This window comes from Podarcis gaigeae (genome assembly GCF_964106915.1).
Source record: "Podarcis gaigeae genome assembly, chromosome: 13".
NCBI classification, from domain to species: Eukaryota; Metazoa; Chordata; class Lepidosauria; order Squamata; family Lacertidae; genus Podarcis; species Podarcis gaigeae.
Genome location: NC_139689.1, coordinates 53,902,573 through 53,925,059, shown reverse-complemented (window position 1 = coordinate 53,925,059; position 22,487 = coordinate 53,902,573). Strand labels below are relative to the sequence as shown.

Here is a 22,487-nt window from a genome sequence, read left to right as displayed (position 1 = left end):
CAGTCAGTTAGCATTCTATACCCAGTGAGAGTACGTAGTCCTAACATACCTGGAATTAGGCAAATGTATGTCCATTTGCCCCACCCAAATTTAAAAAAAATAAATAATGGAAGGGAGAGCCCAAAATAGAAAAAGGAAAAAAACAGGGTGCATATTCAGAGGGCACAAAATAAGACAAAAACAGGAAATGGGGAGGGAGAAAAAATGGAGTGGCTGGCAACCTGAACAGAACTGCCACATTTTGCTATAGGCCATGCTTGTAACCCTTAATCACATTTTTAAATCACTTTGCACTTTCATACAATGACTGCCAATTCACTCATTTCCTTTACCGAAGCCTTGAGGAATTCTATTGCTTCCTTGAGAGTGTTGTCACTTGAATAGCAAACCATAGTATAAATAAATAAAATAATAAGACAGGTTCATAACATCTCTATTGCCAAGGTGGAGCTTGTGTATAACTTCCACTATTTTTCATTAAAGCAATGATGCACCTCAGTACAGTCATTGTTACATGCAGCTTGCCTAATAGAACAAGAAGATGGTCCAGGTTCCTGCAACACATTTTATGCTGCTTGCCTGAGATGTACAGACTTAACTAAGTATATATATTTTCTCCCAGGCACCGCTACAGCCTGATTAATGCTCTCTACCTATAGTTGAACTTTAAACAGTGTTGACCATGCTGTGTTGACTATGTTGCTTATAGTTCATGTGTGAGTGGTGCTTAACACTCTGGTGTAAAGAAGGGCTTTATTTACTCATGAATTATATGCATGCAATGTAGGGATTTTTCAAACTTGTGAAACACTCTCTGCAGTACTATTTTCTTGATTGTCTGTAACTTCTACAGTTTCCACAGTTCTTGCAAAAGTCTCTGCTATGAGCCACATCTTAATATTAGTGCCCATTTTAGAAGAGATAAAGGTAAAGAAGCCATGGACGGTTAAGTCCAGTCAAAGGCGACTTCATCTTGCTTCAGGCCAAGGAAGCAGACATTGGTCCAGAGACAGCTTTCTGGGTCATGTGGGCAGCATGACTAAACCGCTTTGGTACAGGGGAACATCATGACAGACACCACAGCGCACAGAAACGCCATTTATTTGCCCACCGTAGTGATACCTATTTATCAACTTGCACTGGTATGCTTTTGAAGTGCTAGGTTGGCAGAAGCTGGGAAAGAGCCACGGGAGCTCACCCTGTCACAGAGATTCGAACTGCCAACCTTCTGATCAGCAAGCTCAAGAGGCTCAGTGGTTTAGATCACAATGCCACCCGCGTCTCTTTACCATTTATCTTTACCATTTTAGTACTTTCTGCTTTCAAGGAGATGCTGACTCTTAACAATAGAGCTCCATCTTGGAATTCTGAGTGCTTTAGACTTTGAGATGGCATCTTGCCACATGAAATCTCATATTTATAGCATGGTTTTTGTGCAGATCACACTTCTGCCTGTCTGTCCAAATCAGTGTTCCATTACCACCAAATAAAAGGGTTCACAGTACAGAACTTAAAACATGGGGAAGTGAGGGACAGATTGTTTCCTTCTGAACTGTTATCTAAAGAACTGGGAACAAAAATCTGTTATCCCAATAATATTGTTCTAGTATCTTTAGAGAATACTAAAGGAAATAATTTTAAGAACAAATGGAGAAGGAAGAAAAGACATTCAATTCCAAAGTCTTTTCGACATCCCCCCCTCCCCAGAACTAGTTAAAGAGTGTAACTATCAGATTCTACTCCCTTGATTCACGTGTCACAGTAAGGCAAACTATGACTTACCAGGATTGCATAAATGTAAAGGCTCCCAAAGAGGAGAGTGCAGCTGCTGTGTCCCTCCCCAGTCTTTATTCCTGTACTGTGCTGTACTAAGCCAAGGTTTGGCTTAGAATATCAGCCAAAGCTAGGCTTGTGGTTAAAGCTCTCTCCTCAAAGATCACAGAATCCACTTTCCTCCATAGCCAATTTAAACACCCAAAAGTTCTTAAAGCTGCATTTCTGTCTCTCTCACACCCAATGGAAAGAGACTAAGAAATGCTTTAAGTGGAACATTTTGAATCCGTCTTAAGGATCAACCTATTAAAAGCAGGTGCTAAAGATACATACTACGTGAAAAGTTACATTAATAAATCTGTGTCCAAAACCTCATGACTACAACAAATGTCCTACTATTATAATCCAGCAATGAGTTCACTTCTTTGTTACAGGGGCTCCAAGGCCAAGCTCATTTATGCACCTCTCTTTACATAGATGGTGGTGGCTCGGATATATAAGCATCCATAGTCAGAAAACTGAACATGTTATACTTAATTGTTCCATTGTGAATTAATTACCTTATAGCATGTTTTCACTATCATTCATTTTTATTTGCTTCAAAATAAAGTCTATGTGAAGTTTTTAACCTGGACACTAATGGGAATGATTAGAGACAGTCAAAAGCAATCAACTCTCAGTTTTTTATTGTTTTTCTTATTGCAATGTGTGTGTGTTTTTACTAGCAACTAAAATATTTACTTCTCCATAGTTAATTTTTGCATGCTGAAGTGATTCCTGAAGAATGTGGGCTCCGTGCCAAGTTGACAAGCTGTGTAAATTAATCTCACACAATGGCAAGGCACATGGATTATTCCTCATAGTCCAAGTGTTATGTTTCAAGAGGCAACTCTGCTGCACTGAACATTTAGTAGAACTACTTGCTCATGGGAGGAGGGGGAAGAGAAGGTAAATTAGGAACAATATAATTTTCTGCACCTTCCATTATAGAGAGCAAAACTACCGATACTCAGTTTACAGCTACCGCTATTAACTTTGATTTCTTTAATCTCATTGAACTGGTAGACACTGATATCTTCTTCAAGAAGGATAGGTACTTCAGTGTGAAAATGCTACCTAGGATAGCAATGGGAAATTTTTTTGTTTGGTTCACATCTAAATAAAAATCTAGGTAATATACACTTCCTGAAACAATATGTGAACCAAAACCTAGGTATCCTTCAAAACGGAAATCCTTTGAAGTCCCCCAACCCAAATGAATGTGTACAAAGTATGTATATAGAATCATAGAATCATAGAGTTGGAAGAGACCACAAGGGCCATCGAGTCCAACCCCCTGCCAAGCAGGAAACACCATCAGAGCACTCCTGACATATGGTTGTCAAGCATCTGCTTAAAGACCTCCAAAGAAGGAGACTCCACCACACTCCTTGGCAGCAAATTCCACTGTCGAACAGCTCTTACTGTCAGGAAGTTCTTCCTAATGTTTAGGTGGAATCTTCTTTCTTGTAGTTTGGATCCATTGCTCTGTGTCCGCTTCTCTGGAGCAGCAGAAAACAACCTTTCTCCCTCCTCTATGTGACATCCTTTTATATATTTGAACATGGCTATCATATCACCCCTTAACCTTCTCTTCTCCAGGCTAAACATGCCCAGCTCCCTTAGCCGTTCCTCATAAGGCATCGTTTCCAGGCCTTTGACCATTTTGGTTGCCCTCCTCTGGACACGTTCCAGTTTGTCAGTGTCCTTCTTGAACTGTGGTGCCCAGAACTGGACACAGTACTCCAGGTGAGGTCTGACCAGAGCAGAATACAGTAGCACTATTACTTCCCTTGATCTAGATGCTATACTCCTATTGATGCAGCCCAGAATTGCATTGGCTTTTTTAGCTGCCGCGTCACACTGTTGGCTCATGTCAAGTTTGTGGTCAACCAAGACTCCTAGATCCTTTTCTCATGCACTGCTCTCAAGCCAGGTGTCACCCATCTTGTATTTGTGCCTCTAATTTTTTTTTGCCCAAGTGCAATACTTTACATTTCTCCCTGTTAAAATTCATCTTGTTTGTTTTGTCCCAGTTCTCTAATCTGTCAAGGTCGTTTTGAAGTGTGATCCTGTCCTCTGGGGTGTTAGCCACCCCTCCCAGTTTGGTATCATCTGCAAATTTGATCAGGATGCCCTTGAGTCCATCATCCAAGTCGTTGATATTAGGGAAACAAGTGCATAAAAATGACAGCCAGTGAGTGTAGTGGTTAGAGTGTGAGACTAAATCCCCACTCATGAAGCTCGCTGAGTAACCTTGGGCCAAACACTGCCTCTCATCCTAACCTACCTCACAGGGTTGCTGTGCTAATTAATGAGGAGGGAGAGAACTATGTATACCACCTCTGGAAAAAGAGCAACCAGTCTCAGCAGTGGAGACACATCACATAATCTGAATCTGTCAGGCAGCGATGTTCTGCTTTGCTTTTTGATTGATGTGGTTACTTTTGGATGTTCTTGAGCAGGCACAGTGAGTGGCTGTGGCAGTAGTAGCAGTGCAGGTGGCCACAACAGTCCTAAGACTTTGGGGGCTGATAAGGGCAGCCCACACAGATCAGCAGCCAGCAGGAATTCACATGCCATTGCCTATTTTGTTCTCTTGGGCTCCAGTGGTAGTAGAAGGTTCATTGAAGGTGACATCGGCACCCTGGAGTATAGGAAGTTCTGTTACCTGGACAGAAAGTACCGTATTTTTCGTTCTATAACACGCACCCGACCATAACACGCACGTAGTTTTTAGAGGAGGAAAATCCGTAGGCATGCCACCCATAGGCATTCCCTCCATAACACGCACAGACATTTCCCCTTACTTTCTAGGAGGAAAAAAGTGAGTGTTATGGTGCAAAAAATACGGTAACAGTGGTGTGTTATCTGCAAGCAACTCTGAGGGCCTTGCTCTGTCTTCTCTCTAGTATTTTCACCAGGTATGCTACTTGGGAGTTTTTAGAGCTGGTATGGGGTGAAGAACATCATTCTGGACAGATCTGGACAGATCACAGTTCCTTTGCAGGTAGAAGGATAGGCCTGGGTTCTGGGGACACTGAGGGTTAAAGGTCCTCCTAGTTACGGATTGTCATTTGCTTCAAGTGACCAAATCAGAGGGAATAAGTAGATGAATTCACTCTTACATATAGGGTGCTTACCACTAAACTGAGGAATGCTAAGCCGTGCAAGATTCATGGCAAGGAGGAACTAGGATAATTGTTTGATGTATTATTTGGGAGGGTGCAGACACAGTTGTGGAGTGGGCCCCTTTGGTAAAGTATTTAGATGCTATTCACAGAGCCTACTGTTCACATTAGCTTGACAAGGGGGCAGCATCCCATTTGCAGATCTTCGCTGAGGTCTGTAGGGATTGCCTTGACTAAATGATCATCAAGAAGTTTCTGGAGGAGAGTCCTTTATTAAGCACTCTGTGCAGTTTCCTCTTGAACAGTTTGAATTCACTGGAGTTTTCTGCAGTATAGTGTCTGCACTGGGCTACTTCTTGGGAGCTTTGCCTCTCATTATTTCTGAATTGGGGTTCCTGCTATGGCTGCAAAGAGGATGCAATGGCAGCTGGCATTCTGGGGCATATCAGATGTGCATGCACCCTGGTGACTCGACTAACACTAAGGGCTACTCTAAGGGCCAAACAGAACTGTCCTTTTCCTGTAACTGGTAGACCATTGGTGAAGGAGCAGCCAGGTTATAATCCAATGGGTGATGTTATTTGGCACTAGGTAAGGGGGAGTTTGAATAGTTGCCTCACCTGACCTGACTGCATGGTCCAGGAGGCAGCAAGAGGCTGGCACTCCGTCCTCAACAGCTCAGTACCAAGTCCAAGGTAGTTTGGGGACTCTCCTTCATCACCCTTTCTGGGTTGTGCAATTGCTAGTACCATTGTGTTGGATTTGAACAGTGGATTTGAGTGAAATTCAGAAATTGCTGAATTCCAAAAAAAGTGGTGCCTGGTGAATTACCTGAGAAATGAAAAATATCTCCGTGGCATACTTTCTCAGAAATCTCAAGAACGATAGGCCTCAATAAACACAGCACAGCACACCATTGCGCACCCGCATGGCCCCACAGTATGCCAACATCTTCATGGCAGATTTAGAACAATGTTTCCTAAACTCCTACCCACTCAAACCTCTCTTGTACCTGTGACACATTGATGATATTTTTATTATCTGGAACATGGTCAACAGACCCTGGACACCTTCCACCAGGCATTCAATGACTTTCACCCCACCATCAACCTAACAATGAACCAATCTATGCAAGAAATACATTTTTTGGACAATACTATAAAAATACAGGATGGGTGTATAGACACCACCTTATACCGTGAACCAACTGACTGACAAACATATCTACACGCTTCTAGCTACCATCGAAAACATACAAAACAATCCATTGTACATAGCCAGGCCCTAAATTACAGCCGCATCTGTTCCAACTCTACAGACAGAGACTCTCACCTAAGAGATCTACGGCAAACCTTTTTAGAACTAAAATATCTTCCTGATGAAGTTAAACAACAGATCAACAGAGCCAGACTGATACCCAGAGAGAACTTGCTGCAAGACAGACCCCCCCCCCAAAAAAGTAACAGAATACCACTATTAATCACATACAGCTCCCAAGTTAAAACAGTTCAATGCATCATCAGAGATCTACAACCTCTCCTAGGCAATGAGAGTTCTGTTTCTCAAGCTCTGGGAGGAAGACCTTCCATTGCTTACAGACAGACACCCAATCTTAAACAACTCCTCACCCACAATAATACAACAACCAGACTTAACATGGACACTGGTACCAGAGCCTGCAATAAACCCAGATGCCAACTTTGCTGCCACATATACCCGGACAACACCGTTACTGGCCCCAACAACATCAAACATACCATCTCACGGCTATTTGATTGCTCATCTTCTAACATTGTGTATGCCATCAAATGCCAACAGTGCCCTTCAGCCCTCTGTATTTTTTAAAAAATAATATTTATTAACAGTTTAAAGACTATAAAAGAAAGAAAAAGAATTCAACAAAACAATACAATACAAAAACAAAAACACTACATTACACTAACACTAAAACATTGAATTAACAGCACAAAACAAACACAATTTAAAACGCATCCAATAATTTCAGTATCTTATCTTTCATTCACTTGTTTCCACGACCTCCTCACACCTCCCTTTTTGTATTCCACTTCAATTAACTGTTTCAGCAATTCCTTTCCATCTTCCTCTGTTTTCTGTCCTGTATTTTATCTTAACTTATTCTAACCTTATTTTTTCCCTTTAATAATTAAAAATCTATTTGTACTTAATTCCTCATAACATTTCTGCTAAAGCCATATAACTTCATTCCAACATTTTTCTAACATTCATTAATTTTACAGTATTTCTGTAAATAATCTTTAAATTTTTTCCAGTCTTCTTCCACCGACTCTTCTCCCTGGTCTCGGATTCTGCCAGTCCTTTCCCCCAGTTCCATATAGTCCATCAACTTCATCTGCCATTCTTCCCGGGTGGGTAAATCTTGTGTCTTCCAATACTTCGTGATGAGTATTCTTGCTGCTGTTGTTGCATACATAAAAAAAGTTCTGTCCTTCTTTGGCACCAATTGGCCGACCATGCCCAGGAGAAAGGCCTCTGGTTTCTTCAGGAAGGTATATTTAAATACCTTTTTCATTTCATTATAAATCATCTCCCAGAATGTCTTAACCCTTGGGCATGTCCACCAAAGGTGAAAGAATGTACCTTCAGTCTCATTACATTTCCAACATTTATTGTCAGGTAGATTATAAATTTTTGCAAGCTTGACTGGTGTCATGTACCACCTGTAAATCATTTTCATTAAATTCTCTCTTAAGGCACAGCCCTCTATATTGGACAAACAGGCCAAACACTATGCCAAAGGATAAACAGACATAAATCTGATATCAGGAATCACAAGACAGAGAAACCAGTAGGAGAACACTTCAATCTCCCAGGACATTCTATACAAGATCTCAAAGTAGCTGTCTTATTACAAAAGAATTTCAGAAATAGACTGGAAAGAGAAGTTGCTGAATTGCAACTTATTACAGTGGTGCCTCGCAAGACGAAAAGAATCCGTTCCGCGATTCTCTTCGTCTAGCGGTTTTTTCGCCTTGCGAAGCAAGCCCATTGACAGCTTGGCGGATTAGCGCTACAGCGGTCTAGCGGCTTCTAGCGATCAGCTGTTAAGTGGCTTATCAGCGGAACAGCTGTTAAGCGGCTTAGTGGCTTAGGAAAAGGGGGGAAAGCGAAAAAACCCACGGGGGCTCGCAAGATTTTTTCGTCTTGCGAAGCAACCCCATAGGGAAATTCGTTTTGCGAAGCGCCTCCAAAACGGAAAACCCTTTCGTCTAGCAGGTTTTCCGTCTTGCGAGGCGTTTGTCTTGCGGGGCACCACTGTCCCAAACTTAAAACCATGGAGAGACCTATCTGAATAGAGACATTGGATTCTTATCTCATTATACATGATAAAGCTATTTTTAGCCATCTCACCCCTTGCTTTTTCCTGTAAGACCAACTGCAGTCGTTAACAGTTGTCAACAGGTTTACCACACCTATCAGCCAATCACCCATTCCCACCACCCTTCTGAGTCTGGTGACTTCTGTTTCAGTGTATCTGAAGAAGTGTGCATGCACACGAAAGCTCATACCAAGAACAGACTCAGCTGGACTCTAAGGTGCTACTGGAAGGATTTTGTTTGTTTGTTTGTTAAGACATTTTCTGATAGCTAACTTCTGGTTTCGAAATGGCAGCCCCAGCAGGTGGTGAATGTTTACATATTTTACAAACAGCTACCACAGTCTTCGCTTTTAACTTTCCAGATGAGAAGAAATGAAAAGTTGAGCAAATAGGAACAGAGAATTTTGCAGGTATTAACAATACATGATAATTCAATACATGTAATTCTGAAAGTACACATCTGTACAGTGGTACCTCCGGTCACAAACCGTCCTCCTTATGCATGCTTCAGGTAACGAGCTCCACTAACCCAGAAGTAGATGCCTCTAGTTGCGACCACTGCCCCGGGATCCGAGTGGAAGTCACACGCCGGCGGCACGGCAACAGAGGGAGACCCATTAGCAAAAGTGTGCCTCATGTTAAGAACAGTTTGGGGTTAAGAACAGACCTCCAGAACGAATTAAGTTCATAACCGGAGGTACCACTGTACTCAGAAATAGATAAATAAAGAATGTGATTTCAAGTAGTGAACAAAGCCTAAATAAAATATTCAGACAATATCATTATGCCAGCAGTGTTAGAATGACTATAGATTCAGTAGCAAGGCAGGCTCTCTTATGAGCAGTTCCATGAGAGGGCTTACCCTTTTGTTAAAAACACTTGTAAACATAGCACTCTGGAACAAGCATTACTTCAACTAGGATATATGAGAATCAAAAAGCTAAGTGGCTAGACCTTCTTCATGCAGGCTGTTATTATCTGCTGCCAAGGTATACACTGGCTTTGATCATCCTAGAGCTGTTTTACGGTTGAACCAGTAATTCACATTTCACTCCTTCAAAATTCAATCCACCCACCCTTGTCTGGTAAACAGAAAGTCAATATAAAAACCACTGCATTCTAATGAACAAAGTGAATTGACTGTGCTTATTTTTAATTATATCATACAAAGGTAAGTTTACCTCAGTCTTGCCAACACACCCACAAAAATTACATGGATGCTATGAGATGGCTCTACCCTTCTTGCCCATTGCATTTCAGTGCTGGGCACTGAGGATGGTGCTTCCTTCCTCTCATGGCCCATTTGGTTACTAATTTGTGCACAGAAGAGGGATGGAGCATCACCTACTGCAACCAGGCAAGTGCTTAAATATGACGTTTATTTATCTGTTTGCTCAAAAACTGTTGATAATTTACACAAGATAATACCACCAAGGCAACCATCTGTAAACAAACACTAAACGTCCATAAAAATGGCAAAAGTAGTTTCTTTCCCAAATAGGTTTTATCTTAAACAATAGCAAACACAGTAAATAAAGAGTTCACTTGTAATATATCAGTGGTTCAGTAACCAAATGGGTTATTACAAGGTGGCTTAAATCAGACTATGACTACCTGGAGTACATCAACACACCATCTAAGATTAGAAGAGAATGATAAAAAAAGAACTGTTGCAACCCTGGAATCCATTTGGATCCAAGGCTGCCTGAGAAACAGATGTTCAGATCTTCAGCAAGAGGCTTTGCTTCATATCCTGCCACCATCAGAAGTGCAACATGAGACAAGGTCTTTGCAGTCGCAGTGCCCAAACCAATGGTGGATAGACTGCAGCCTATGGGCCTAATGTGGCCCACCAGTTCTCCTCATTTGGCCTGATCACCAATCTAATCCTTAAATGTATGTGAAAAATATCACAGGAATGGAAGCAAAACATTATAGGAATATATCACCTGCTTATGGCCCCTAGCACCACAGCAGACGTGCCTACGTGTTATACATATACCTCATTATGCCTTTGAGCCATATTCAGTAAATGACACTACCCACAGCTTACATGCACACTTCTTGCCTCTGTCTCTCTCACCTATTTTATTTTTCTCTCACCCCACCCATGATCTAAATTTAGACTGCATGGGCACAAACCTGTATTTTTGCTTACATGGGTGTTATGCCCCTAAAGATATTATATGAAAATTGCAGTCCGTAACACCCAGTTTCTAACTTTCTGTCATATATGAGTGTGATCAAACAGAAGCAGAATTCATTGTCAACTGGTACAATCACCAGGGGCAGATTTAGCACCACTCCAAACAGCTTGTGCCCACACACTTTTTGCATATAAAAGTTAATGCTTATAGAAAAGAGAATAAAGGGCTGAATTTGAAGACAATGAGTGTCACAGCCCTCAGTAAAATAAAACCTGGAGTGGTTATATGTTCAAACCAAGCACTCAATTGCATGCAGAAGTCTAGTGTGCTGTTGACTTGCTGCACTTTTAAATGTTCAAAAACTTTAAAAAATGATAATGAAGTAAAACATACACACACACCGAACCACAGGCTTGAGGAATATATGAATTAGGGCTACACTGCAACATTTTGTTATCGGGCTTGTTTATACAAACTCCTCTACAGGAAGAGGAGTGTCATTGTTCATGTAGCCAAAACAGCACCACCCTTGCACATGAAGGAGTTATCAGCTACTTTGAAGGAATCCCAAGGTTTACAGAAGTACAGAAAATATTTAAGAAAAAGCCCTAAAGAGGATGAACCCAGAGTGAATAAAAATTAATGCTTTTTTAAAAAAAAAGTTTGTTATTTAAATAGGATTATTTATTTTTTAAAATCAGAATTTTAAAATAATATGCTTTTGGAGGAAAAACCTTTCTAAAGATAGTTTTCTATTTAGGTTACATTATAGTCCAAAGGCTATTCATCAGGAAATAAGGATTTGTTTTACGTTTTTCACGTGTGCTAAAACTCAAAGTTGGGGTTTTTTTAAGTCTAACCACACCAGTTAACAAACATGGATACATATGCTATAATGTTATTGCTTTAATTAAATTGTTTAAATTGTTATTAAGGAAATTATTATTTTTCTCCTTCCAATAAAGTACAGCAGAAAAGTTTTCCAAATATAAACAGTTAACTTATTAAACCTCACAATAATTTCATAATGATCTATGTATTTTTAATAGTATTACCAAATCAGTAATTTTTGATATACAGTAACTGTAAAAACTACTCTGAAAATTTATTATTCCAAAAATGAAACCTTCATCTGGTTGTAAATATATATTAAGATTATACCAGCAAGAATGAGTCTTTCTGTTAAAAAAAGTGATTTAAATCAAATCCACCCTGGCTGAACCCCACAAACAGACCAAGAATGGCTATGCCCAGTGGTCATAGATCAGAGAGAGAAAAGCCAGAGGCCAGATGGGAAGGTGAACAGAATGGAGTATCATGGAGACATTTTTTAACTAACTGGAACAGTAAACAGAAGAACTCCACATAGCAACATTCTTTTGCAGGTTCTACTTATTGTTGTTGTTGTCAAATGTATGCTAGTCTAGTCAATACAGCTGTGTCTACACATGTGGCAGAATGAAGTGACTGAATGGATAACACCATCCAGTCTGTAGGGAGCAGGTGGCGCTGTGGTCTAAACCACTGTGGTCTAAACCACATCTTTGGCTTGCTGATCAGAAGGTCAGCGGTTCGAATCTGCGCAGTCAGTCACGACAGGACCTAATGGTCAGGGGTCCCTTTACCTTTACCCATACATTGGTCCTTTACATTTTTTACCTTACCATCCAGTCTGCAGGGTAAGAGGGGACCGCCCTTACTCAAAATACTCCATAGAAGAAACCTAACCAAACCTAGTGAGTCGGTTGGCCTTGGATCTTTATCTCTGATGTTCTAGGTTTGCTTACTTGTAGTGGTTTTCTAACATGATAATTATTCAAAATGGCTTTCCCCACCTGCAGGATACATCTCAAAACTACTACCAACACAGAGCATGGCAGAGACACAAGCATTCCTCCCCTTCCAAGGCTGGGTGAGTACACCCCACATTAACTCACTCAGGCAGTACAGTGGTACCTTGGGTTACATACGCTTCAGGTTACAGACTCCGCTAACCCAGAAATAGTGCTTCAGGTTAAGAACTTTGCTTCAGGATGAGAACAGAAATCGTGCTCCGGTGGCGCAACAGCAGCAGGAGGCCCCATTAGCTAAAGTGGTGCTTCAGGTTAAGAACAGTTTCAGGTTAAGAATGGACCTCCAGAACGAATTAAGTACTTAACCCAAGGTACCACTGTACTACTGCCAGAGGTCTGAACTGGCAGGTAGCTGTTGAGGGTCAGCAACTCAAGGGGTACACAAGCACAAACCACAAGCAGTGGCCACTGAGGGCACAGTAACCACCACTACCAACAGAGGAGTTGCTGGGAGTTGTTGTTGTTGCCACCCCACTCCTTCTGTGACATAATGTGATGTCACCTGTGCAGGCAGCAGCACTCCTCACCACCACCACATAAAGGCAGAGGAGTGGTGGTTAGAAGGAGCCCTGCCCTGGGTGGCAGGCTGAACTGACTGCTTCTCTGGTGGGTGATCAAGCGGCAAAGAGCAGCCACCAGAGAAGGGGGCTGTTCTCCTTGCAGTGTCTATTGCTGCTGCTGCTGCTCAGGAGACAAGACTACTAAGGGAACTCATAGCCGTTTTCTCTCTCTCCTAGTGCAACAGGGAGGCCTGATCCCAAGCACCTGAATGTCCAGAGAGAGAGAGAGCAGACGTAACACCACCACTCCATCTTCATCCATTCCAAACCAGGACGAAAGCATATGAATCCCCCACACTCCGTAAGACTCAAGGGGTGAGTGAATGTTGTGGTCCCCCAAGTCCACTTTTCAAACAGAGGTTCACAGGTAAGTACCCATTTCCAGGGGGGTTTTTTTGCCAGTGTGGACTGAGGACACACAGTTGATAGAATGCAGCAAAGCAGTAGAGGACAGGGTGGGATCCCTCTGTATCAAAACCCAAATACAAATGACCCTCTCTTAGCACCTTCCTACCAAAAAAACCCAAACAGTGTCAGCTCAGGAGAAAAACAACAACCCTGCTTTATAGTGCTTCACACAAAAGTATGCAGAAACAAGGCCCGGCAGATATGTCAACAAGTGGAGGAACTAAGTCCCTGGTCGGGGAGCAGGGTTATAAATATATTATTGCCTACCCAGACGTTTGGAAAGTTTGTAGATTTAATTCTGTTATGTTTTAAATTATGGAGGTAGGAAAACATTTTAGTGATGATTTTATCATTTTTAAACTGATTAGTGTTTTTCCCTATAGTAAAGAGGTATATTAATTTTATTCATTAACTGAGTTTTAATTTGTTTTAGTCAGTCTGTTCTATAGTGGTTTTAACCTGTGTATATTAATTCATGGAGATAATGTTTTCTTTATCGATCCTTGTACAGTCATACCTCGGGTTACAGACACTTCAGGTTGCGCGTTTTGGGGTTGCACACTGCGCCAAACCAGGAAGTACTGGAATGGGTTACTTCTGGGTTTGGGCGCGCATGCAGAAGCGCCAAATCACGCTTTGCGCATGTGCAGAAGTGCCAAATCGCAACCTGTGCGTGTGCAGACACGGCGCTGCAGGTTGCGAATGTGCCTCCCGCACGGATGACATTCACGACCCGAGTTATCTTTTAGTTGTGAACTGCTTTGAGGGTGTTGTTTTTTCTACAATCAAGTGGTACATGAATTTCATAAAATAAAAAATAAAATAAAATTGTCATTAAAAAATAGCAGCAGCAGCAGCTTCCTTCCAGCCACCTCCACATACACACACACACACACATGCTGCTTGGCCGCAGCAGATAAGTGGTCAGCTGAATCCCTGACAGCGAATAAGACAGAGTACAAATAAGTATGTAATGTAATAATAATTAATTGCTCTAAAAAAAGGTGCTCTTTTCCAGGCATCTCCGACCACTTGGACAGGTCGGGAGGGCATGTGGTCAGGGGGAAAAGGCAGTGTATAAATTCATGAAATAAAAACAACTACAATAAAATTTAGAAGCAGCTGCTTGGACGTGGTGGGTAAGCGGCCAGCTGAGTCCTTGTCAGGGGGAAAAGGCGGAGAATAAATAAACCGACATTCCTTTTAAAGCAGCGCTGCTGCTGCCGCCTTCCAGCCCCCTCACGGAGCCCGCGGGGGAGCCGCCTCCTCCGCTGACATGGCGGGGCGCGGCAGCCCCGGTTCGCGGCCGTCGCTCTCTCGGAGGAGGCGCGAGGAGGCCCGCGGCGGGGCGGCCCAACAAGGAAGCGATCCCCACCTTTCCCCCGACACGTTTCCCGCCCCCCCCCCGCTTCTCCTGAGGGAAACTGGCCCCTCACACGCGCGGGGGCCGCGGCGGCTCCCTCGCGCCCGCCTTCCCCTCGCGGCGCCTACCTGCCGCCGCCGCCGCCCTCGGCCCGACCGAACCTTGTCGGCAGGTGCCGCCGCCGCCGCCGCCCGGGGCCGCCCGCCAACACCAGGAAGCGCTCCTACCTGCCCGAGGAGGCGGAGGCCGCTAGACCGCCCCTCTCCCAGCACCGCCCACCGCCGCTGGGGCGCCGGCCCCCGAGCCGAGCCGAGGGAGCTGCGCTTCGGCGGGGAAACCTCCGGAGCCGCTCGGCTCGCATCGGAAGCTCTCGGCTCCTTCCGGGGGCCGAGATGGCAGCGGGCGACGTCCACGGACTGGGAGCTGTTTTGCGCCTGCGCAGTGGAGCTGCCGGATTTCCCCCGTCCCCCCCCTTGCAGGACTAGGCCCCGCCCAGGCCAGCATCCTGCTCTCCCAGTGGCCAACTAGATGCCTGTCAGAAACCTGCAAGCAGAACCTGAGCCCAAGAGCAACTCTCTCTTCCTGTGAGCCCTCTCCTCCTCCGTGAATTTGTCTAGTCCCCTTTTAAAGGCCTCCATCACTGCCTCCTGCGGGAGGGAGTTCCATAGTTTATTTATGCACTGCGAAAAGCCCTTTTATAATACAGTGGTACCTCTGGATGTGAACGGGATCCGTTCTGGAGCCCCATTCGCATCCTGAGCAGAACGCAACCATGTGCGCGGATCGTGATTCACCACTTCTGCGCATGCGCATGCTGTCATTTTGAGCACATGCGCAAGCGTCAAAACCCAGAAGTAAGCCGTTCCATTGCTTCTAGGTCGCCACGGGACGCAACCTGAAAAGATTTAACCTGAAGCTACTTTAACCCAAGGTATGACTGTAATAATAATAATAATAATAATAATAATAATAATAAATTTTATTTATACCCCACCCTCCCCAGCCAAGACCAGGCTCAGGGTGGCTATGATTCTATGATTCTAGGCTAACACCAGATATAAAACAATTGATTAAGATACAACTTAAAAACAAGATTAAAATACAACTTTAAAATGCAGCCTCATTTCAATAGAAATTCAAATCAGAATCTTTTTGGGGATGAAAACGTCAAATCTTCACCAAGGCCAGCTGTCCAGACTGGTTGCACGTGGGCCAGAAAAAGCCAGGGAAGTCCCCAAATAGGAGTTCCATCACAGAAGGAAAAGGGAAAAAGGGGAAGGGGATCAATTAATTCCAAGCCAAAGGCCCGGCGGAACAACTCCCAAATCTTATCACATTCTGCTTCATCGGATGCCCACGAGGTCTAATGTTATTGAAAGATTATTGAGGGGGGGGGGGGACCTTTGTCTATCCACTTTCTCCGGGCCATGCATAATTATATAAACTTCAATCATGTTTCCTCTTCCTTGCCTGTTCTCCAACTAAAAAACCCCCAAAGACTGCAACTTTTCTTCATCAGGGACTCACTCTATCACCTTTTCTGAACTTTTTTCCAAATCCATAACATCCTTTTTGAGGAGAGGTAAAGTGTACCACTGTGCATTAACCTAAGCTTTGGAAGCTCCTATAAGGAAATGTGTGGCTTGACATCTGGTTCATCTCTGGCTATTCACCCACCTCCCATGTTACAGTATAACCCCAGTCCTAGTGCCTGTTTACTCTGAGAGCCAATGTGGTAGAATGATCAGAGTATTGGATTAGCACCTGGGAGACTAGGGTTTGAATCCCTGCTCAGCCATGAAGCCGTGGGCCAGTCACAATCTCTCAGCCCTAACCTACTTAATTAAGCATAGAATTGTAGAGTTCGAAGGGACCTTGAGAGTTTTCTAGTCCAACCCCCTGCAATGCAGGAATCTCAACTAAAGTATCAAGGACAGATGGCTATCCAACCTCTGCTTAACCCCCAGTGAAGGAGGGTCCTCCACATTCTGAGTTCCACTGACTAATGCCTCTTGCCGTCAGAAAGATGTTTAGCCAGTTGGTGGTGGTGTAAAGATAAAAGGGGAGGGGGAACAATTTACACCACCTTGAGCTCCTTGGAGGGAAAAGGTGGAATTAATGTAATAAATCATAAAAACTAAAGCCCACTTAGTTCAATCAGGAGGTTGTGGACTCTGCTTCCTTGGAGGTGTTTAAGCAGAGGTGGGTGTCATGGATGCTTTAGCTGAGATTTCTGCATTGCAGAGGGTTGGACTAGATGGCCCTCAAAGTTCCTTCCAACTCTACAGTTCGATGATTCTGTTATTCCAATGCACTATTTGCTCAGGAACAAGCTCCATTGATTATAATAGGGCTTTCTTCGGACTTCCGGGTCAGCGCCATCGGCAATGGAGGAATTCCTCTGATTCAGAGGAACCCGCTCCGCTAAAATTGGGTCTTGCCGCCACGGCGAAGGCGGAGACCCTCTAAAAATCCCAGGCGGAGTAAGCCTGGGAATGTGGGATTCGGCTCACACCAAGAGCGCCCCTCCTACTCACAGGGAAACCCCTTTTTGGGGGTTCCGAAGTGACGCGGGGTGAGTGGTGCTGTGTTCGAATCGATTGCTATTTTTGCGGAGTGAAGCCGCACAGCCGTTGTCGGAGAGCGCTGACTTTTTTCTGTGGACATTCGGATTTCAAACAACAACCCGTGAGTAGTACAGAAATTGGATTTTTAAAATATTTTAAAATTCGGCACTGATTGGGGAAGGTCCAAAGAGGAAGTCCGCCTCCCCTTTCTGTAAATAATCTAAAGCAAAGAACCTCCAACTAAGGTCGTGGAGAGTTTTATATTTTTTTTCTGTAAAAGACTTTAATTCTACTGATTGAGACTATAAGAAATCTTATTTGGAAGCAGGGGAGCCTGCAGGAGAAGAACTAAATTTGGGAATTGATGTGCCCCCCCCCCGGACCCGGGAGTGGTCCGTGAGAGCCCGTTGATGAGGAATTGAACAATTTGACAGCTGTCAAGATACAAAAAGAGGACTTTGTTTCTATTGTCTACATTTGCTACAAGCTTATGTTTAAAAAGAAGGCAGGACTGTTACAATCTAACGTATGGGACTTTTGGGTCTGTGCTGAAAGGAGTAAAAAGAAACTTAAATCCCCCTAGAGGGAGCTTTGGGACATTGCATTAAGAACCAGCTGAGAAACTGTTTTTTGACCTTGATACTTTTAAGAATGGCAGTCGGAAAGGAAATCCAGTTTGAACTGAATAGGACATTTTTTCTCTTGGGAAAGTTGCAAGGTCAAATAGGTGTTTTGACTACAAATGTTACAACTTTGGACACAAGAGTGAGTACCAGTAATGAACTTGATAAGAACTCGGCACAGGAATTTTATTTAACTGAACAAACAGGGAAATTTGAGAAGGAGAATAATGTTGTCTTTGAAAAGAAGAAAGGGGGAGCCGTAACCCTGCAGATGCGAAAGGCGAGCTGCAATTTGAGGCCTGACATGATGGTAACAATAAATTTTCGAAGATGGAAGCCTCGCCTGAATTGGAAAGTGAAAGATGGAGAGATCTCCTTATGTGGAGATCAGATGACCCTTGGATTATAAATCTGATTCAGGTGGAAGTTGGAGTTATGGGGACATTTGGATCTGAAAGGAGAATGAAACAAGATTTGGAATACCCTATAGGCCTTACCTTTAAGTACGGAGGCTTGGCTGGAAGGAATGTGGATGCTGTTGGGTTGGAGCCTCCCCGAGATTTGGTTTTCAATATCAAAGACTATCAAAAGGTCTGGCAGAGGAGTCATGAGAGAGATTTAATAGCCTCGGATTTAAGATCTCCGGGTTGATGTTTTTTTGAGACTGATGGATTTATGCTGGGGACTGAAACCGGGAAGGGGGTATGGGTGGAATGAAAATTGGGAACTCAAAGTGTATATAATATAAGTTGCTTTTTTGTTTTATTTTTATGAGAGTTGGGAAATTCGTGGAAGGGAATTTTTTTCCGACCTTAGGGAAATGTCTTAAGAATAAGTATTGATATATAGGTTTGGATGAGAGTTAAGATTGGATAAAGTAAAAGTAAAAGTAAAAGTGGCTTTTAAAAATATTGTAAAATTAAGGATTTTGTTGATAAGATGTTTAAAAAAGAAATTTATGTGGGTTTGGTAAAAAGACATAAAGGATTAAGTAAAAATGAATTGATGAAAGAGAGAATGTAAAGTTACAGTATTTTAAAACAAATTATTAAGATAAAAATCAGGTTGGAAGGATTTCCTGAAACAACAATTTAAATTAGTATACAAAAATGGGAGGTGTGAGGAGGTCAAGGAAGTAAGTAAAGAAAGAAAGTTATGTAAAGGTTTGATTTGTTTCTTTTTTTTAACGATTGTATTTTTTCTGTCTTTTTAAAATTTCTTTTAAAATCTTGAATAAATATTATTAATATATATATATATAATAGGGCTTTCTTGAGAATTTAGGGACAGTCCTGCTAGATCAGCCCACAGGCAGCAGCAGCAGACTAAATGCCTTTGGGAAGACCACAAACAAGACTCGAGTTTACTTATTGGTAAACTAGCATGGGGTAAGGCTGTAGATATCACAGAAGGCAACTCAGCTAAAAGTTGGTTGACAGAACAGCTGTCAAGCTTCACATGTCACAGGAAAGAGAGGTGCCACCTTAAATCCAAAAAAGCTTTAAGTCCTGATATGCCTCATCTGGACAGGCATAACCTGGCCACTACAACCCATGCATTGGCAACCTTGCAGCTGGACTACTGCGATGTGCTTTCCATGTGGGGCTGCCCCTGGGTCCAGACCCTCCAAGTGTCCCTATTTTCCAGGGGCGTCCCTGGTTTAGAGAAGCCGTTCTGGTTTCTGATTTGATCCTGGAACGTTCCACTTTTCCTTAGGATGCCCCTATTTTCATTGGAGAAATGTTGGAGGGTGGGGAGTTATCCATGTTCAGTTTCTGTTAATTGATTCTCATGAAAACTTACAGATTCTGGCTTCACACAATTAACTCAAGGCAGTGTCAATTTACTCTTGGCAGAAAGCCAAGGTCTGCTTGACCTAGAAAGTACTTACTCTGATTGGTTAACGACCAGCACTCAACCCTGTTATCTAGGAATGCTAGCACAGTTTGTGTTAGGTGAAAAAGTGCTGTGTATGGTTAAGAGAGAGAGAGAAAGAAAGGATTTATTTTGCTTTGTTTTGTATGCAGAAACTCTGCTGGTTTTATTTTTTCCTTTTAATAAATCCTGTAAATAGTTATTCTGAGTCTAGCTGACAAGTCATTTCCACCTCAACTAGCTTCTTCGCTGTGCAGGAAAACTCTGCTACGTTTGGGCTAAAGCCATTAGAGCTATGCCTGACACTTCAAAGTTCCAAGAGGTTATGGGTATTGTGCTGCCAGCCTGAGTTGTGGTGGTGTCAGCATCAACGGTGTTGGTTCCAGTAGTTCCGGAAGTTGTCGTTCCTGTTGGTGCAGCAGATGGACACTGGCTGGTTCCTGACTGCTGTGAGCTGGTGACGCAGTGGACACAAGGACAACAGTTGCAGCGTGTGAGTGCTGGGTGCTGTGGTTCCTGTTTTCTCTCTCGGTGGCCGTGAGTAGCTGGTTCCGGGTTCCAGGGACATCGCTCTCAAGATGGCCTCTCAACCAGTTCAGATGGCTTTTGAGCGTCTGAATGACTCCAATTACTTGCTGTGGTCGGAACGCATGCAGGCAGTGCTGCAGAGGGATCGTCTCTGGCAAGTGGTGAGTAAGTTTCCTGCGAAGCCTGATGATGAAGACCTCGATAAAGACCAAAGAGCAAGGGCCACAATTGTCTTGGGGCTGGAAGATTCCCAGTTGCCCTATATGAGGGGAATCAAGACAGCTAGAGGTGTGTGGCAAGCACTTAAAGAACTCCATGTGCGTGAGACAGCGGTTTCCAAGCTGTTCATTCGCAAGGCATTGTACAAGGCAACGTTGCAGCCTGGGGTTACAATGCAGGAACACCTACACAGTTTACAGTTAAAGTTTGTTGCGCTACAGGAAAGAGACTGTGCGTTAGACCAGCAGGAGAAGGTGGCTATTATTTTGAGTTCTCTCCCGGAAAGCTGGGATAATTTAGTTTTGTCTCTAGAAGGCATACAGGAGCGTGATTTATCAGTCAGTTATGTTACTGGGCGTTTGATTGAAGAATGGCAGAAGAGGCATGAAAGGTCGTTTGCTGCAGAGGCTTCTACAGGCGGGCGGTTTGGAGGGAGTTCTCATGCCGTGCCAGAGGTGAAGCAAAAGCAGCGTACCGGTGAGGAGTCAGCGTTTGCTGTTAGGCGTTGTTTCCGATGTGGGTCTTCAGCACATCTAAAACGACAATGCCCGGAGTTGGTCAAGTCTCAGTGGCTGGTGCAAGAGCAGAGACGAGATCAGCAGCAGCGTAAAAAGAAATTCTTCAAACGAAAACAGTCTGCTCAGCTGGTGACCGCCGAGGTCAAGATTGCTGATGAGAAACAAGCTGTCTGGGTGGTCGATTCGGGCGCGTCTCGGCACATCGTAAATTCAGATGAATTGTTTGTTTCCAAGAACTCTGCACAGCGCAGCCAGGTGGCCCTAGCAGACGGAAGTACTTCCGAAGTGATTTCGGGGGGTGCAGTTTTTGTTCCTTGTCTTCGTGAATGCCTGCAAAATGTACTTTGTGTGCCTTCATTAAGGAGCAATCTGATGTCTGTAGATTGTTTGCTAAAAGCTGGGTTTAAAGTGTATTTTGAAGGAGACAGTTGCATTATTAAGAAGGCTGGTGAGATTTTAGGCACTGCTAAGTCAGAGGGAGGCTTGTTTTGGCTTAAAGCAGGATCTCAAGTTGCAGCAGTAGTCAGTAAATCTCAGCCTGCAGTGAATAACAAAGCTATACATGACAACTGTGTGCACTTATTGCATAGGAAAATGGGGCATGCTTGCTGGAAAAGTGTACTAAAAATGTCTGAATTGGCTGATGGGGGTAATTTAAAGAGTTGTAACAAGTACCTTGATTGTAATGTTTGTAAAAAGGTTAAAACCCACAGAGTCTCTTACCCCAGAAGTGACAGAGTTAGTGAGTCACCGCTACAGCTGGTTCACATGGACGTAATTGGTCCATTTGCTGTAAGCAGGGGTGGATCGCGTTTTTCATTAACAACTGTGGATGACGCCACACGTTACTCTTGGGTTTTTCCCATGAAGAATAAGGGTGACGTGTTCACTAAGTTTAAAGGCTGGGTGGCATCTGTGGAAAGATTTCTGTCCCTTAAACTCAGAAGGATTCAGACGGACAGAGGTGGCGAATTTATGTCAAATGCTTTTAGAGATTGGTTACAAAAGCGTGGCATTGGGCATAGAAAAACGAACGTTTTTTCCCCAGAGGAGAATGGCGTTGCAGAGCGAAAAAACAGATCTTTACAAAATATGATGTTTGCCATGCTTGATGATGCTGATTTGCCCATGTCTTATTGGGGGGAGAGCATGCTCACCGCATGTTATCTCCAAAATAGGCTCTTTCATCAAACAATAGGTACAACTCCGTACTTTAAATTGTTTCAGAAAAAAACCAGAATTGACCATTTGCATGTGTTTGGATCAAAAGCCTGGGTATTAATTCCAAAACAAATGAGAAAGAAGGGAGATCCTAAGACCAAACAGTTAGTGTTTGTGGGCTACCAGGAGCTGGGAAAAGGTTTCCGCTTTGCTGAAGGGACAAATGGCATTGTGATCTCCAGGAATGCCAGTTTTTGTGAACATAGTGGCTGGGAGAGACTACATGCCAATACTGAGGTTTGGTTTGAACCTTCCCAGGAGCTTCATGACTCTGAAGTTAAACATAGAGAATCAGAGTCTGAGG

General features: G+C 43.3%; 2 protein-coding genes and 1 long non-coding RNA gene across 17 annotated transcripts in view; 1 reads left to right on the top strand and 2 right to left on the bottom strand.

Moving 5' to 3' along the window:
* MOCOS (molybdenum cofactor sulfurase) overlaps positions 1–22,487 on the bottom strand; it is a 252,479-nt gene that overhangs the window by 97,221 nt on the left and 132,771 nt on the right. The gene's annotated exons all lie outside the window — the stretch shown is intronic.
* The window catches only part of PTPN3 (protein tyrosine phosphatase non-receptor type 3), a 98,506-nt gene that overhangs the window by 47,356 nt on the left and 28,663 nt on the right, over positions 1–22,487 (bottom strand). For 2 of the 13 annotated variants that reach the window (XM_083709193.1, XM_083709196.1), the window contains exon 1: positions 14,860–15,038. The exons of 6 other annotated variants lie outside the window; for them this stretch is intronic. The gene's annotated coding sequence lies outside the window, so the exon portion shown is untranslated. Of the gene's footprint in view, positions 1–21; positions 2,041–14,760; positions 15,039–22,487 lie in introns of those variants that run through there. 5 more of the 13 variants (XM_083709188.1, XM_083709198.1, XM_083709189.1 and 2 more) reach the window with 4 other exon arrangements.
* Positions 1–22,487, top strand: part of LOC310830290 — a 44,496-nt gene that overhangs the window by 2,989 nt on the left and 19,020 nt on the right. For 2 of the 3 annotated variants that reach the window (XR_014557545.1, XR_014557546.1), the window contains exon 3: positions 13,039–13,228. This is a non-coding gene — a long non-coding RNA (uncharacterized lncRNA). The remainder of the gene's footprint in view (positions 1–13,038; positions 13,229–22,487) is intronic. The other variant, XR_014557547.1, reaches the window with a different exon arrangement.